The 18,883-nt window shown below is 41.2% G+C and overlaps 1 protein-coding gene and 1 non-coding gene across 2 annotated transcripts in view; both read left to right on the forward strand.

Annotated features, from left to right (window-relative positions):
- LOC109913433 (contactin-associated protein-like 2) overlaps positions 1-18,883 on the forward strand; it is a 1,704,267-nt gene that overhangs the window by 666,153 nt on the left and 1,019,231 nt on the right. The window lies entirely within an intron of this gene.
- Positions 11,538-11,627, forward strand: trnay-gua. Its single transcript is given in 2 exon segments — positions 11,538-11,574; positions 11,592-11,627. It is a non-coding gene; the product is annotated as a tRNA-Tyr (tRNA).

Genomic DNA, 18,883 nt, shown 5'->3' on the forward strand with positions numbered 1-18,883 from the left:
TGGAGAGGATATTTTCTCTTGTGGGAGATTCTAGGACTGGGGTGCTCCATTAAAAATAAGGAGTCACCCATTTAAGACAGATAAAGAAAATTAATTTCTTACAGAGGGTCATGAGACTTTGGAAGATGCTTCCTCAAAAGTTGGTGGGAGCAGAGATTTTTTATAATTTTAAGGCAGATCGTAGATAAATTCTTGATAAACAAGGGGTGAAAGGTTATCAGGGCTACGCGAGCCTGTGAAGCAATCAGATCAGCCATGATCTTATTGAATGGTAGAGCAGGGTCAGGGGCTGAGGCGCCACTTCTGTTCCTAATTCAGAAGTTTATATGTTTGTACGTGAAATATCCATTTTATACAGATCAGGATAAATCCAGAGAATGCAAAATTTAAAAAGTCTGTAACAGTTTATAATTCAGGTTGAATATGGCCTGCACTTTGCCTATTACAAATAATTGAAATAACTTATTTTTTTCTGATGCAGGTCTTTTTCTGACCTGCTGGATGTTCTGATTAACAATCTATACCTAAAGTATTAACTGTGTTTTCCCCATGGACATCTACGAAGTGTCTTGTGCATTTTCTTTATCAGATTGCTACATTTGCTTTTTATTTTACTTAATGTGAGTTTTTTTTTAATTGGGTACAATCATTAAACATTTGTTTGTAGCTGTACTTGAAAACCTGGAGTGATGTTTTAAATCTGTAGCTGATTGTAAGCTGAGGACAGTTTTAAACATAAAGTTTGTCCAGATTTCTATTTAAAAAGAAATATTTTGCCTGAGGACAAATTAACAATTCACTTTTCCTCAGTAATTGCACAAGGGTAAGTGACGATCCTGACTCATTAAATATCCATCATGTGTTATGGAATTATTCCCAGCAACTTGATGGAGAATGCCAACTCTACTCTTCAATTTGTTTTATCTACTGTTCAATTTGGAAAGATTTTGTCCTTGGGTAAAATCTCCAATCTGAGAATTTGCCAGCTTTTTCCTTTAAACTGATGCCTAAACTTTTTTTTAACAAAGCATTTGGTCATCTATCCCGATGTCTCCTTTGGTGGGTCAGTCAGCTCATTTGGTTGGATGGCTGGTTTGCGATGCAGCGTGATGTCAACAGCATAGATTAAATTCCTGGACTGGCTGGGATTACCATGAATCTCCTTTTCAACCTCTTCACTTGCCTGAGACATGGTGATCTCAGGTTGATCCATCACTAGCCCTCATCCTAATGAGAGAACAGCCCTATGGTCTGTTAAGACTATGGCGAATTTACCATCTTTATCCTATTTGGTGGAGTATTGGTTTTTATCCAATTTCTGTCCTATGTAATACCTTGAGATGTTTTACCAAACTAAAGATGCTATACCATTGCAAGATAATGTTGTTCTACATCAAGCCTATTAACTACAAGAGCTCTTCCAGGACTTCATTGACTGACGGATTAATACAATTATTCATTTCAGTGAGTGTTGTTTGTCCTCGTAGATTTTTTGAGGAACTCTATCTGGTGGCAAGGTTCATTAGCTCAATGAACCAAACCCAGGTATCAGAAGATTTAAATTTTCTGAGAAAATAACTGCAAAATCCATAAACAATCGAAGTTTCATTTAAATCTGGTGTCTTGTTCATGCCCAGTACAAATGATAAACTGTATAAGAGTCCGGATCTAATTTGTCTTTTCTAATGATTTGCCATTCTGCATACTTCAGTGAATAAAAGATATGTAGCTGTCTTTTCAAAGGATTATTAATCAGAATGAGACTTAGTTTGTAGAACATGGTTTGACATGTCCTATTGGCACAACTTGAAGAGATCAATTTAGCTTCTACAACGTTTATGTGTTCAAACAATTTGAATTCTCCCATTTCCATGTCAGATTGCATACTGTGAAGACCAGTGAACAGGTTTGAATGGGAAAATGAGCAAGTGCAACAATCTAGAGAATTAAGGAAAAATGAAATGAGTTTTAGTTTTGTTGTCCCAACGAGTTGAAGTTATTTTTAATATTTGCATTTAACATGGTGCATGAAGCAAAAATAACTATCTAAAACATATGTGCAATATGAAAGGATATTGTACATTAAAGTTGGAGTTTAATGGTTTACTAACCTCAACTAACCACAGCTCATCTATCTTTAATTATTTAAAATCAGTATTTAAACAAGGATAAATTCCAGAGTTATGCATGTTGAGCACCTTGGAATTGTCATAGAAATGACAAACTTTTTTGATGGGCATAAGATTAGAGTAGAACTGGATAGATAAGAAATAGATCTGAAGAAGTTTGAATAGTGCATTATTGCAGTAAACATAGTTAGATCCGCTTAATTGTCTTAGAAAGATTATCACCACAAATATTTACATAGGCAACAAATAGCTCCTTCATTGGAAGTTCCTGCAATAATGTGCACATGTAAAGGCATTACACAGGTTAGGAGAAATTAACTTTTCTTTTAATTTTGAGCTAAAGTTATTCAAAAACATTTGTGAACATTCTCAACGTGAAGATATCAGTGCTGCCATTGAAGCCATTTTATGCTCCATGATGCAATATTGTGTTGTGAATTCTGAGTTCTGAGCAGACAAAACATTGCCTAATCAGTATTTTGGGAATATGAAATATTATAGAAGTGGAGGAGTAGTGGGGGAAAAGTTTGTTGATGTCGTACTACTGGTATATTACACTGATTCCCTTGGGGCAGGCAGCATTACAGCTGATTATCTGCACAATCCACTGTATAGGCAACCCGGTCGCATTCTTCATAAGTTTTGGTGAGGAATGCCGTGTGCAGGTAGTGACCCTGCCGAGAACGGGAAGTTGCCATAGTGCATGTAGCAATAAGCAGGACCATGTAAATGATTATTTTCCCCCTATTGTCTGTACAGAACAATGATTTTTCATTCACCCACATTTTGTGACATTTTTCTCTGGATAAGTGTCAATTAGTGGAAAAGTATGTTATTTACTATCATGAATGCAAAGATGAACTGGTGCTGCATAACCTGGATTTACTTCCATCACTTACTGTCAGTAGTGGAAGTAAATTGTCTTTCTGTCCGTTTAAGTTGAATTTCACTTCAAGATGGAAGAACAGCGACTACTATTGAGCTACCAGCTACCTAGTTGTCTATTACTGGAATGGAACATGTACTGTGAAGGTGGCAGCAGAAATAATGTTGGTTTAAATTCAAGTACAGCCTACAGCTTTGTGCCATAATGATGCCGTGCATTGGTACGTAGTAGTTTCTTGCTAATAGGAGTCAACATCACAGTATGGATAGAAATCATATATAAGCTATTCTGGTTTGAGTGGCTGATTCTCTTCCCCACAGGAGTTAATGAATTAGTTGAAGAAGGGTCTAGGACCGAAACGTCAGCCTTCCTGCTCCTCTGATGCTGCTTGGCCTGCTGTGTTCATCCAGCTCTACACCTTGTTATCAATGAATTAGTTGAGTTCGTTTTTGGGGCTAACTCACAAATTACTGGATTTAAAGAATTTGGTTTAACCATTTTGTTGATTGAGATTTGAATGGTAACCTCAGGATTGTTCTGGAACTTTGCTGTCATACCCAGATTTTACTGCCTTAACCCTGCTATTTATTTATCCATGAATCGAGTCAGCATTGAAAACTTCTTACCAGCACGAGACTCATAGGTAAGGTATGAACAGCTGAAATTATTGATGACAAAATTGTTAACACAAAGAAACAAATATGCATAACAACAAGTTTCATTAATATGGTGTACTTAAAGTAATAAAATGTCTGAATGTACTTAGTATCAGTGATTAAAGTGAAAGAAATTGACAATTATCCCAAGAAATAGAATTCGGGAGAGATTGCCAAATCTTGATCAAACAGATTTAAAAAGTCTGAGGACATCTTAAAAAAGGAGAAGGAACAAACTCCAGCTGTTTTGGCCAAGCTAGCTGAAAGCTGGCCACCAATTGTTCAGCAACACAAATCAGAGATGCACAGGAGACCAGAACAGGAGGACTGGAGGATATAATAATAGGGGTGGGCATGTCCATGGAGGGATTTGGAAAAATGGATAAAAATTTATCATGTTGTGGTAGGCAGCTACAGCGAGGTTGGTATCTCTCTGAGCCATGGGTTCACGTTTCACTCTAGGACTTGAGCATAAAAATCAATGTGACGCTGCAAACCCAAACTGAGGGAGTGGTGCACTGTTGCTCTGTTATTTGCGTGATACCTTACCTCAGGCACTCTTTGATTCTCAGGAGGGTGTAAAAGATTCCATGGTATTATTTTTAAGGAGAGCAATGAACATATCCACAGTGTGCTGTCCAATATGTATCCTATAATCAACATCACAAGAAAGATAACAAGGTGCAGGGCTGGATGAACACAGCAGGCCAAGCAGCATCATAGGAGCAGAGAGGCCTGCTGTGTTCATCCAGCCCTGCACCTTGTTGTCTCGGATTCTCCAGCATCTGCAGTTCCTACTATCTCTCACAAGAAAGATAATCTGATTATTTATAGATTGCTATTTGCAATACACAAATTAGCTGCAGTGCCTCATATATCTCAACAATGACTGCACTTCAAAAGTAAATCACTGTCAGCAAAGCACTTTGTAGCCCTTTTTGTGATCATAAAAAATTCTACATAAAAGCAAAGTTTTTCCTTAAATTGAGATATTGTTTCGGAGCCAGCTAGCAAGGGATTGATAGGTGAATGAGATTTGTAAGGAGTTAAGGTACAGGCAGTGGAAGGTGAATGGCAAGCCAAATGTTAAGCATAGATAAGAAGGGCTTAATGAGAGTTTCAGCAACTGACGAACAAAGGGAATTATGAAGGTAGACTTAGGCTATGTGATTGTGCAGCTATGTGTTGTCATCAGAAACACAACTCAGGGTCAAATACAAGCTTTAGTTTTCCTAACATTTAGTTGGATGTAATTTCTGTGCATCCAATATTGGAAGTCAGACAAGCAATGTGACAAGCCAAACAGTTTAGGAGTACAAGAAGTACACAGTGGTCATGGATACAGTGGTTATGTTATTTGACTAGAAATCCAGAAATGTGGATTAATAATCTGACAAAATGAGTTCAAATCTTGACAAAAGCAGTTAGGAAGTTAAACTGCAGTTAATGAAATAAAAATCGTCAATTAAGTGTTGAGCGCAAACCTATGAGTGAAGAGCAGGAGTAGGCCATTCAGTCTTTCTAGCATGGTCTGCTATTCAATAAGATCATGGCTGATCTGATTCTGGTTTCAGCTCTATATTTCTGCCTATCCCAATAACTATCAACTGCCTTGGTGTTCAAGAATTAATCTACCTCTGCCTTAAAAATATTCAATGGCTCTTGCCTACACTGCTTTCTGGGGAAGAGAATTCTAAAGACTCATGACCCTCTGCGTGAAAAAGAATTTTCCGTACCTCTGCCTTAAATGGAATACCACTGGTTTTTAAAATTTTGTCTCCTAGTTCCCCGAGAAGCATGCTGTCAGCACCCACCTAGTCAAGTCCCCTTAGGGAGTTCTACGTTTCCACATATGACTTTCCTTCACTCTTGTTGGGTCAAAACACTAGAGTTTCCACTCTAAGGGCATCGTGGGTCAACCTATAGCTCATGGACTGCAGCAGTTCAAGTAGACAGCTCAGTACCACCTTCTCAAGGGCAGCTTGGAATGGGCAATAAATGTTGGCCAGCCAGTGATGCCAATACCCCATAGACCTAGGGGTGCAGGTACATACTTCCTTGACAGTGGCTTCACAAGTAGACAGGATGGTCAGGAAGATGTTTGGCATGCTTGCCTTCATCAGTCAGAGCATTGAGTACAGGAGTTTGAATGTCATGTTACAGCTGTACAAGACATTGGTGAGGTCACATTAAGAGTATTGTGTTCAATTCTGGTCACCCCACTCCAGAAAAGATGTTATTAAACTGGAAAGGTGCAAGAAAAAGGATTTGCAAAGATGGTACCGAGACTAGAGGGTTTGACTTATAAGGAGAGGCTGGATAGGCTTGGACATTTTTCCCTGTATCATGAAAGCTGAGGGGTGGGTTATAAAATCATGAGAAGCATAGATACGGTGAATAGCCAAGGTCTTTCCCCTCGGGTAGGGGAGTTCAAAACTAGAGGACATAGGTGTAAGGTGAGCGGAGAAAGATTTAAAAGGGACCGAAGAGGCAATTTTTTCACGCAGAGGGTGGTGTATATGTGGAATGAGCTTCCAGCGGAAGTGATAGAGGCAGGTACAGTTACAACATCTAAAAGATATTTTGACAGGCACATGGATAGGAAAGGTTTAGAGGGATATGGGCCAAACTCAGGAAAATGGGATAGTTCAGTTTAGGAAATCTGGTTGGCATGGACAAATTGGGCTGAAGGGTCTGTTTCTGTCTTTGATTCTATGACTCTGAGTGTGTAAAAAAAAATAAAAGCTTGTATCAGTAAAGCTGACCTTATAACTATTGGATTGTTATAAAACTCACCCAGTTCACTCATGTCTTTTAGGCAAGACTATTTACCATCCTTATCCAGTCTAGCCTACATGTAACTCCAGATCCATAGCTGATCTCTGCAGTGCCTGTGCAAGTTACTCAGTTGTATTAAAGAAGGTGGCATACTGCAACCACTCAGGGACAGTTAGGAGCAGACAAAATGCTAGCTTTATCAACTACAGCCACATCCAGTATTGAATTAAAAACCGGTCAAAGAACCAGATCCTGTAATTTCGTAATGCTGAGTCTTCCGGATGGCACACACTGCTGCCGTTGTTATCTATGATGGTGCTTGTACTCTACTTGTACTGCTAATTCTTGCGACAAATGCTTTGTGAGTTTGGAAGAAAAATTTTAACATTTTTTTAACCTCTATTCTTTGCATGGGCCCTATGGCTTGCTGTCCCTTGCTCACCAAGTCTTAGTACAATCCCTGAGTCCGTGGTGGGGGAAGCTTGCTTTACAAGGAAACCCACAGGTGACTCACAGGTATTTGTGTCTAGAGAGCCCAGTGTGTCATGTGCAGAGATAGGTTCACCATTCTCTTCAACATTCTCAGCTTAAAATCCCACAAGGCTGAGAGCGTCAGGCAGAGTGGAGGTGGAAGCCTGGCTATCTCTCCAGAGAGTTCTCAGAGGGGGCTTCTGGTGGGCCTCTACATGGTGCACCCTCTGTTTGAGTGCCGACTGGCGCTGCCCTTTCTCCCTGTGAGAAAGCAGCACCTGGAGTGATGTTAAGGTTCCTCACAAACAAAATCAGAGATTGTTGCAAAAGCTCAGCAGGTCTGGCTGCATCTCTGCTATCAGAATTAATGTTTCAGGTCCAATGACCCTTCTTCAGAACTCCCTTGTCACTCTGTTGCCTGGCCGTTAGTGTTGAGCAGTAAGGCCTGGAGCATTGGAATACAGCTGCATGGTCAATCCAACAAATACTGAGAGTACTGAACTCAATTCTATATGGAAGCCCCTGACCTGCCGAAGGAGGGGGTCAGACACTTGCATGATAGAGGTAATATGGTGCCAAGAGCATTGGTGCAGTCCTGCAAACGTTTGACAGCTTTCCCAGTGCCTTTGACAAACCTGCCTACTGCTTCTGTGTCTGCTCGTGCAGTTCTATCAAGTTCTTATTTGCCAGCATCAACAGGTAACCTCCTGCCTGTCTTTGGCAGTCCTCCAACTGCTAGGGATCCAGTAGTTCTTCCTCAACCAGCTGTGGAGACATCGCAGTGATTTGCCCTCCAGTGATGCTCCTGATTCAAATTTAGATGATGTACCCTCCAAGGTTTAAGTACCTGACCTGGTTTGAAGAGTGCAGTAGGCAGCCTTGGCAGTGACTGGAATCCATGGCTTCTTCCTCAGAGGTTGAGAAGGAGATGACTTACAGGGCCGCCCGTTTGACTGCGACGTTATGTAGATGCGATTGTTGTCTGAGGAGACAAAAGAAAGAATGTGTTGCGAATAAGGCATGTGAAGAGTACTTTCGCAGTGGCAATAATAATGAGAGTAGCACAGCAATGGATAATGTCTCTTACTTGGCTACTGTGACACAGATGGCCTTTCTCTAATCCAGGATCTGGGGCCAGCATCCTCTCCGCATAGGGGTCCAGGAGCTGAAAGACCCATCACCCATCTTGGCTCTCTCTTCCCCCACAATGGGCTGTTTTCATCTGGAATGATAGAAAGGAGAAATTGAGTATGATGAAACTGGCTGGCACAGTTGTTAGTTTTGGTGGAGATGGGGGAATATGATGAGGTGTCTCGAAAGAATGACTAGTCAACACAGGACAGACATTAGTTAATGTGAGAGTGAGTAGTCTGGAGGGTTGAGGTAGGTGAGAGTGTGTGAGGGAAGATGCTACATACAGTATTGAGAGTGGTAGATCACAACTCTTGATGGGAAATGTGTACAGTAGGAGAGACAGAGGTGAGGGTGAGATAGCAGAGAGAGGATGGTGACACTTACCCATGTAGAGCAGATTGCAGCATGCAGAATGCTTCTCTGGACTTTTGAGACAGCATTAACAAGTGCCAACTTCAGATGTGGCTGTTAGCATCTTATATTGTGCCCTCCTCTGCCCATTCTAGACAGGATGATGACCTTTCTCCACACCACCTCCACCAGGACCTCCAGGTCTCTGTCTGCAATCTAAGCTGCCAATGTTCCTTGTCTGCCATCTCAGAAATGAATAAAATGAACTGTGCAGAGAAGCTTGACTGCCGGCACTTGACCGAGTGCATAACTTCCTTTTAAATGAGGCACAGGTGCCAGGATCCCAGGATGCCCTGGCATTGGTGAGTACTTCCACCTACTGTGAGCAGGAGAATAGACTGTGCATGGCACCATGAGGCGGGCTTGGGAAGGTAGCATTAGAAAACCCACTAGGCCTTGCGGAGAGAAACCCTGCCTGAAACTTGCTGAAAATGGTACTGAGCTAACTTCTTGCAAGATTTTGCCCTTGTTTTTTTTTGAAATGTCTGATACTAGTGTTGGAGATAGGTGGAATATGTTTCAGAGGCTGAGAGGATGTGTTAAAGGGGAAAATTCCTCCAGTAGGCTTTGGTGACCCTCAAAGTAGTATTGTTCCTTGACAAAAAACAGAAATTGCTGGAAAAGCTGAGCCAGTCTAGCAGCATCTGTGGAGAGAAGTCAGAATTAATGTTTTGGGACCAGTGACCCTTCCTTAGAACTCAACCTGAAACGTTAACTCTGATTGCTGTCCACAGAAGCTGCAACACCTGCTCAGCTTTTCCAGCAATTTCTATTTTTGTCTCTGATTTACAGCACCCACAGTTCTTTTGGTTTTTATTTAATATTGTTCCTTTCTGCCCAATAGCAGCCTGAGCGGTAAAATCTTCCCGCCTTGCCTGCATCTTTCCCAGCCATGCATAAAATAGCAGTGGAGGCTTATTGAAAGCTTTACATCCGTAAGAGTTGAAAGGGGCAAAATGCATGATGTATAGGCTGGCAAAAACATGAATGGAAGAAGGATCAAAGTATTTTCACAGGATATAGAGGAAGAATACATGGTTAAAGGATGCATGAGGGGAGAGCATATGGAAAGGGGTCAAAGCAAATGCTTTACAAAGGGCAAGTTGTGGTGAGAAACCATAACAGAGGAAATGTAGATGAGGAAGACAGAAGAGAAAATAGATCAGGAGTGCAGGGTAAGGGGATAGACAAATGGATATTAATAGAATGGAAGGTAAAATGGATAGTGATTAATTGGAGAGTAAAAGGAGCAGAAATTTGAGGCAGTACTGTTTTGGAAAAGAGAAACTATGAATGGCACAGCCAATGAACACAGCACCAGTGGGCAAATGTGAACTGGGAGGAAATGTAGCAGTGTAAACTTGAAGAATGAATGAAGAATATCAGTTTAACTTGGACTGAAGAGGGAGCAGAGTGACAATATCAATTAGAAGGGTTGGAGATGAAAGTGTCTGGAATGTGGCATTCAAGGAGCTACAGCCCCTTGGAGGAGGTGCAGTCCAAATCCTGGATGTGAGAAAATAACAGTGAGGTAACTTTTTAAGTTACGAGTGATCTGAGTGGTCAGCAAAACATCAAAAATTAAATTAAATGACTGATTGATTGACAGATTTGTGTTTGTCACAATCCATTGCCCTAAGTAATTTGCTTATTTTAGTAAGGATCAAAAATATTAAATTATTTAATCTTCCCCATTGATTTACCTGTAGCAAACTGCATTTTGTTCCTGAATGGACAATATATGACTTCCATGCTTCATACAGTTTTATTATGCTATTATTCTGACATTAGTTTGCCATTTATATCAATTTTGAGGTGGTTGAAGCTGCCTCATAATGTGGCTCACAAGATGTTATTGATATGGATGTCTGTCCTCTATGTTGTAGAATATACACACCATTGATTTAAATCTCATTATTGATTAAGACAGTAGGTAGTACTTAAAATGAAGATACAGCTCAGGTTTTGCTACAATAGATCATAGAATCATAGAAGAGCTAGAACACTGAAGGAGGCCATTCAACCCATGATGTTCATGTTGACTCTGTAAGAGTTTCAGCTCATCTTACTCCTGAATCCGTGACCCATAACTCTGCAAAGCTTTTTTTCTTCAGGTATTTATTAATTGCCTTTTGAGAGCCTCAGTTACAACCCCGTGTCATGCTTTCTACATCTGAAGCATGTCATACATAAGAACAATTTTCCCTAAAGCATCAATAGTTCTTTTTCCAGTCACGTAAATTGATAGCCTCTGGTTCTTGATTCTTCCGCAAATGAGCAATTTCTTTCCTTTTGCTCTTCCTAGATTCTTTCATGCTCACACAAGATGATCTAATGGGCTCTAAATATAAACTTTTAAAGTAAATGAACAAAATGGACAATTTCCTGTAACATAAAGTTCAGGTTTTTTTGTATATTCATGGGATGTGGGTATCATTGGATGTGCCGGTATTTATTGATGATCCCCAAAATGTGGTCTTGATCTGCCTTCTTGAACTGCTGCAGTTCATTTGCTTTAGGTACATCCATATTGCCATTAAGGATAGATTACCAGAATTTTGACCTAATGACACTGAAAGAATGGTAATATATTTCCAAGCCAGGATGGTGAGTGGCTTTGAGGGGAGCTTGCAGGTGGTGGCGTTCCGGCCTATCAGTGACTTTGTGTCCTTCTGTAGGGAAGTGGTCACAGGTTTCGAAGATGCTATCTAAGGAACGTGGATGGTACACACTGCTGCTGCTGAGTGTAGCTGGTGATGGAGTGAATGTTTGTGGTGCCAGTCAAATGGGCTGCTTTGTGCTGGATGGTGCCATGTTTACTGAGTGTTGTTGGAGTTGCACTCATCCAGGCAAGTGTGGAATATTTCGTCCCACTCCTGACTTGTGATTTGCACATAATGGATGGGTTTAGGTGTGTCAGGAAATGAATTACTTGCTGCAGTATTCCTATTCTCAGAGCTCTTGTAACCATAATATTCATGTGGATGTTCCAAATCAATTTCTGCTCAGTGTTAACTCCCATGATGTTGGTAGTGAGAGATTCAGTGGTGGTAATGCCATTGAATCTGCTCTCCTTCGATAGCTCAGCTGGTAGAGCGGAGATCTGTAGTGTGTTGCAAATCTGTCATCCTTAGGTCGCTGGTTCCATTCCAGCTCGAAGGAGTCTCACCATCCTTTAGCGACAGCACAGTGGCTCAAAGGTTAGCATTGCTGCCTCACGGTGCCAGGGACCTGGGTTCAATTCCATCCTCAAGCAACTGTCTGTGTGGAGTTTGCACATTCTCCCCTGTCTGTGTGGGTCCCCTCCGGGTGCTTCGGTTTCCTGCCACAGTCCAAAGATATGCAAGTTAGGTGGATTGGCCATGCTAAAGCACCCCATCGTGTCCAGCAATGTGTAGTTTAGGTGCGTTAGCCATGGGAAATATAGGGTAGGGGGATGGATCTGGGTGGGATGCTCTTTGGTGGATTGATATAAACTTGTTGTGCCAAATGGCCTGTTTCCACACTGTAAGGACTCTATGAAATCAACAAAGACCTTCCTCACAAATTCCTATTGGCATGAGTTTTTCCATACTTGTTCAAATACAACCTTGATGTCAGTCACTGTCACCTCACCTCTGGAATTCTACTCTTTTATTTAAGTCTGGGATCATTCTGTCACGGGCTGAGGAGCAGAGTGGCCCTGGCAGAACCCAAACTGAATGTCTGTGAGCAAGTTATTGCAAAGCAAGTGCTACTTGTTAGCAATGTTGATTATACATTCCATCGCTTTGCTGATGATTGAGAGAAGATAGATGGGTCAATTTTTGTGTTTTGAATTCGTAAAACACATTTTAATGAAGCTTTGTTGTCATGTTATTTTTGCTGCTGCTTTTATTCTCAGCTGAGGATTATAAGGCAAGTGTTTTGGCTGCATTGTGAAGAAAATCGCAAAATTAACCCAACAATTAAGGTGTTAAATTTAAAATGGAATCCAAGTTGCATGAGAATTTGAAATTTTGTTAGAAGCAAGCACTCAGGTAGTATTACAGACAGAGGGAGTTGTGATATGGTCCAGTAATCCTTATGAACTTTGCACCTCTGAGGTTGCTTACTTGGAATTAGACCTCTTGAAACAAAGGGATGATATGATTCTCAAAACCCTTCTATAATTACAAGATTTCAACAAAGCAGCTTGTCTGTAACAGCTACAGAGACATTGGGCTCCTGAATCTTTTTTTATTTGGTAAGAATGAGTTGTGCTGATGTTTTTTGAGGGATTCTTGCCATATCTTACCTGAAAGACGCATGAGAGAGAAGGCATCGCTAGCAGTGGTTAGAAATGGTGTGCAATGATTGAGTCTGACAATGGAGTTACTGTGCAAGTTGCATTGGAATGAAGATTGGTATTTACACGAGAGGTGGGACATGGATATTTCTGCATCCCTGCAAGTCCCTGTGGTTGCCAGCAAACTCCACTGCCAAGCAGGCTTCCTCCACCCCAGCTGCAGAACCAGGGACTACACTAAGACGTAATGAGAGGGAGAGAAAGATTAAGACCTATTAGGGAATCTTTGGTGGCATGGATAACAAAGCTCTGGATATGAATTTCATGTTTTTATAAATTTCAGTCTTTTTTATGCCTTGACATCTGTTTGTTTCAGTCTCTGTGTAGTGTCAGGGCTAAATATGCCAGCATGATGCCTAACATCATGTACTTGTACATGTCCATGCCATACACACTGTGGCCCGCTGGGGCTAAGGTACTCTGAATGGAGGTTAAACCCACCTCCCACATGACCCCCTTTCCCAACTATGCTTCATGTATCCCGCTTACAAATACAGTTGATTGCTTCACAATTGTTATTCTCCCTTTTCTCCAGCTTGTATCTGCTAATCCTAAAGAATAGGTTCTCAAGTTTCCTCTACATTGCAGTGGATCCTCCCATTCCCTTTTCCCTTAATTCCTGTGGACAGACTGATTGGACTGACCGTGGTCCACCGGTATGAGTGATCAAACCAGACATTCATGGCTGTCCACAGCCCTGGCTGATGCCTGTACATCTCCTTGGCTGCATTAGCTCTACTTCTCCCAGACTGGTGGCTATAGAACCACAGTGCTGATCATGGCCCACTCTCACACTGCAGCAGAATGGATCCCCTGACCAAGAGCACTCAAACCAGATACCTGACTGTGGCCATTACCCTGAACTGGATTTGGAGGTTACCCTTGACTTGCTGTGTCTGGATCCCCTGGCTGACAGGTGCCTCAATGGATTTCAGTGAGGTCTACTCCCCCAAGACTATGAGATGTGGCTGCCTGCTTGCAGACCATGAAGTGTGTTTGTTATGTAAGCTGCTGACACATCGCGCAGTTGATGTAACACAGTGCTATATAGCAAGATATTCACCCCCTTAACTGAGAACCACTGCCAGCAAGGCAATCTACCTGGTTCTTTTACTGTAATAATTGGTACAGCAAAGCTAGGATGGTGCAAGCGAGCTGGTTGGTGCAAAATTAGAGTATACTATGAGAGAGACCTAGCTGCCCTGAGATGTGGCCTAGTCCAATCCATGAGTAATCCTGTCCCTGATTGCAAAGCGCCTTTGCAGCAGCCTTTCAATGCTGGTTACTGGTGCACCCTGCAACTCCTATTTGTGTTTCCTGAGCACCCTGCCAGTGTATCAGAGTGGTGCCATGATCATGGTGAGGAATTAGCAAATGTCGTATGCCAATGGTGCGTATGGTGGGTGCGTATGGATTGTGCTCCAAGATGCTATTTGGTGCTGAACAACATGGAGGCTGGTCACAGCCAGGGGTGAGCTGAAGTCACCTTGTTCCTACTCTGACATCCAGTTTGAGAATTTTTGATTTCTAATCAATTCTAATCCACAACAGACCACAACAAGAAGACACAACATGACAAGACACACCAGTCACCCTACCATACATCAGAGACATATCGGAAATGACCACAAGACTACTCAGACCCCTAGGTATCAGGGTAGCCCACAAACCAACAATCACCCTGCAACGGCTACTGACAAACGTAAAGGATCCCATACCCACAACCAATAAAACTAACGTAATATACAACGTAATATACCATGCAAGGACTGTACAACACATTACATAGGCCAAATGGGAAGAAAGGTGACAATAAGGACACACAAATATCAACTAGCCACCAAGAGACACGACCAATTCTCACTGGTCTCAATACACACAGACAAAGAAGGACATAAATTTAACTGGGACAACACATCCATAATAAGACAAGCCAAACAGAGACACGCCAGGGAATTTCTGGAGGCCTGGCATTCCAATCGGAACTCCATCAACAAACACATTGAACTAGACCCGATATACAAACCATTGAGAAACAGAAATGAAAGTGATGCCAACCACCCCAGCAAACTGAGGGATATAAATAACAAGGGGGACAGAACACCAACGCTTCACCGGAGGCGCACTGACGATGTTACCTAGCAGGGTGACAAAACATCTGCAATCAAACACACTGGCTCGGCAAACAAGTCAGAGCAAGTTGAGTAAGATAGGAATTAAATAAGATAGATATTGATGTGATAATTTGTAGCATTGGTATGGTGTTTAACAAGCGAGAATCTGTCTTCATCATCAACTTGCCACAGCCTAATGGAGAGCAAGGTGGCACAGTGGTTAGCATTGCTGCCTCACTGTGCCAGGGGCCTGGTTTTGATTCCAGCCTTGGGTGACTGTATGGAGAGTTCACATTCTCCCCGTGTCTGTATTGGTTCCCTCCGAGTGCTCCAGTTTCCTCCCATAGCCCAAAGATGTACAGGTTAGGTGGATTGGTCATGCTAAATGCGTGGTTATGGGGATAGGGTTTGGGTGGATGTGTCTGGGTGGGATATTCTTCAGGGATGGGTTGGTGCAGAATTGATGGGCCAAATGGCCTCTACCTGCATTGTAGGGATTCTAGGATTCTGTGAGAAGCTCACCTCACTGCTTAACATTCTTGTTGTTGAGAAAAGACTTGCAAGACTTCTCATCTGAATCTACTGCAATTCTTTTGAAAGGTCACCTCGTTTATTCCTCTAGAAGTTCTGTCCGAAAACAATTTCTGAAAAAGACAACTTGTGAGGAGACATAATCTTACAGGCACAGATCAGCCAGTTTGTTGGACACAAGGAAGAGCTGAGTTCTGAAAGAATTCCCTTTAAAGAGACAAAGACATTCCACCACCTGGAAATTCCCCTTCAAGTTGCACACCATGCTAACCTGAAACTATGTTGGCATTCCATCATTGTTCAAATCTCAAGAACTCCCTTCCTAACAGCACTGTGGGTGTCCATACATACCATGGCCTGCAGTGATTCGAGAAAGCTGCTCACCACCAGCTTTTCCAGGGCAATTAGGGATAGACAATAAGTGTTGACCTAGCTGGAACCACCCACATTCCATGCACAAAGAAAATACAATAAATTAAACTGGATTTTGAGTATAATCCTTATCACATGCATTTGTTTGAATATCCAATTTATTTTTAAGTTGGATTTCAAGGTCATACATAATTTTAAAGCAGTTATAACTTGGCAGTTCCATCTTCAGCTATCATATACTGTGATGATCAGGACGCCAATTGGGGTTGCGAGCTAAAATTTTGGAGTCATGAAATCTGAGGCCGTAATGGCTGCATTGGTGTTCAGGCCAAGTTACAAGAGTCGTGTTCCTGCTCTAACAATTCACATTTAGGGTCTCAACAGCTTTCAAGCCTCAAAGTACATTCACAGTGGGAAAATGTTTGGGAAGTGCTACTGTAAGATATCTTAGTTAATATTATAATATAATCTGCAACTGATTCCTATGCTAAATATTCATAAATAAGTACTAAAAGGTTGTAGTTTCATACGTAAACCTTCACAAACCCACAAAACATGTAACAATACTGAGAATTCTTCAGTTAGGTCTCTGCATGCTGATATTGGTTCACTGAGAAAAGTCATTAATATAAGAGATGTATTCTATCCTGAGATAATTTAGTTTGCCTGGAAACTCCTGGTGGGAGGACATTTCATTGAAGGAACCATTCTACAGCTAGTAAAGCAGCCTAAATTCCTTCAGAAATTGAAATTCCTCTTGGTTGAGACTTCCAGCTAACAATAAATTTGGTGAGATAATTTTACCTTGGGGTAAAGATAGATCTATTGACAACATAATTTATAATTTGCCATATGAATAATTCAGTTCTTGTTTAGCTTTTTGAAGGAGGAAGGAAGGAGGGATGCTAAACAGATGGATTTAACCCCAAGATGACCTTGTCTGCACTTGCCTAAATTCAGAGACCAGTAATCACTTGCTGCAACACAACGGGTCTAAGAAAATCTGTTTTTGCAGACTATATTTCATTGTTCAGGCAGTACCATTCCTTTAATCAATGTCCACCACTGAGAAGGCCCATTCAGAGTGTTTTAAAGTCACCAGAATACTGAACATTTGTGCCTCTAGCTCATTTCAAGTTATCTCACAGCAGGAAACTTGTATTTCACAAATGTATCAACAGAGGTTGATGTTTTTTTCACTAGGTCAAACAATTTCATCTCTTTTTCCATTGACAATAAACTTCAGAATGAATGAGCACAGCTATTTCATTTGGCAGGTAACTCCAAAATCAAAGGCATACTATTATTTGCAGCCATGTCGTCCTATGGATTCCAGTAGACTTCAGAATCATCTTCATAATCCACAAATGGTACTGTTCCATTAATATGTCAGTGTTATGAGACAATCAGTGTAGAATTCAGTAAATGATGGCATAGATAACTTTGACATTGTGCAATTATGAAATGGATGTTAGCAAATTAGTGGCCTGTTTTGTCACTCTCAAGACACTTATTTCAATTAAAATGCCCTTTCAAAATATGTATTCAGAATGTACGCTGTTACTTCACCTCAATGAAAGACCTCTAAGTGTACTCTTTGAATTCTGGATTACTAATGAAGCAAAGTCTGGGAGGGATGCTTCATAAAATACATTTGAATAGTTAGATATGTGAAAAGAATAATCTCTTTTGCATTGAAATTTAATATAAATTGTTTTGGTTCTCCTTCAGTTGGGATTTGCTACAGAAACACTTGTCATAGGAGATTCTGCACCTTGGATTGGATACAATATTGGTTTTGGGAAGAATTACCAACTATCGATCCTTTCACATAAAGATTCTCCCAATTAAGTATTTTAGTGACGATTCCAGCACAAAGCACACAGCGTGTTGTGGAATTGCCCTGGAGGTTTAAGAGCTAGACGGTCAGATATCACTAAAGGGCTTCGTCTGTGCCTAAAGTACTGCAACTTCTTAACAAGTACACTGGAGACTAAGATCTCCTCTCACAAATTGGTCAATGGAAACTAAAGAAAAGCAAATTGGCATGGTTTGTCCCATAACAATGTGAGTCATCGAAGAGCAGACTTTCCAAAATATGTAAGCCTGCTTTACAAGGCCCTCTGATTGCAATCTCTCATTGCTCAGCTGGCCACTTCCATCATGATGAGGCCCCCAGCTCATACATAAATGCAATTCATCATTAGCCTCGCACACAATTGTGAATGCTATTGCAATTTCATTGGTGTGCTACAGCATTTGTATTAACTAGGCAAGGAGCACTTATAGAACATAGAACATAGAACCGTACAGCAGAGTAGAGGCCCTTTGGCCCACAATGTTGTGCCAGCCTATTATCCTACTAAGATCAAACTACCCTGCATACCCTACATTAACTATCCTCTACGTGCCTATCCAAGAGTCGCTTAAAAGTCTCTAAAGTACCTGACTCCACTACCACTGCCGGCAGTGCATTCCACACGCCCACCACTCTCTGTGTGAAGAACCTACCTCTGACATCTTCCCTATACCTTCCTCCACTCACCTTAAAATTATGCCCCCTTGTAATAGTCATTTCCGCCCTGGGAAAAAGCCGCTGGCTATCCACTTTATCTGTGCCTCTCATCATCTTGTACACTTGTGCTTCAGTGCTCCATACTGTGCAGAATGTCTGGACTGCATTGCTGAATTGCCAAATTTGAATGCACATACACAATTTCTGAAGTACTTGGGAGAATATATGTTCAGAAAATCAACCCAGATAATATTTTTAGTTCTGGTTGATGTACAGCAAACAAGATTTACAAGTATTGAGTGGAGTAAAGGCTGATTAGTTGTCATTTAATCTCATACTTCAGTCTGAAAGATAAAGCAGTGCAGTCTTGCGAGGGATCAGTTAATGGGGAGTAAACTCTTTACAATATATGGGATGGTCAAGGGTATGGAATGATGAGTTTACTCCAGAAGACTAAGTAGAATAATAAGCCAAGAAAGCACAATCACAGAAGAATAACCTTAATTCAGGGAAAAAAAAACATTTAAAATGTAATCTGGCTGTAATGAAGCTACAAAAC

Source organism: Rhincodon typus, chromosome 2, assembly GCF_021869965.1.
Source record: "Rhincodon typus isolate 14 chromosome 2, sRhiTyp1.1, whole genome shotgun sequence".
NCBI lineage: Eukaryota > Metazoa > Chordata > Chondrichthyes > Orectolobiformes > Rhincodontidae > Rhincodon > Rhincodon typus.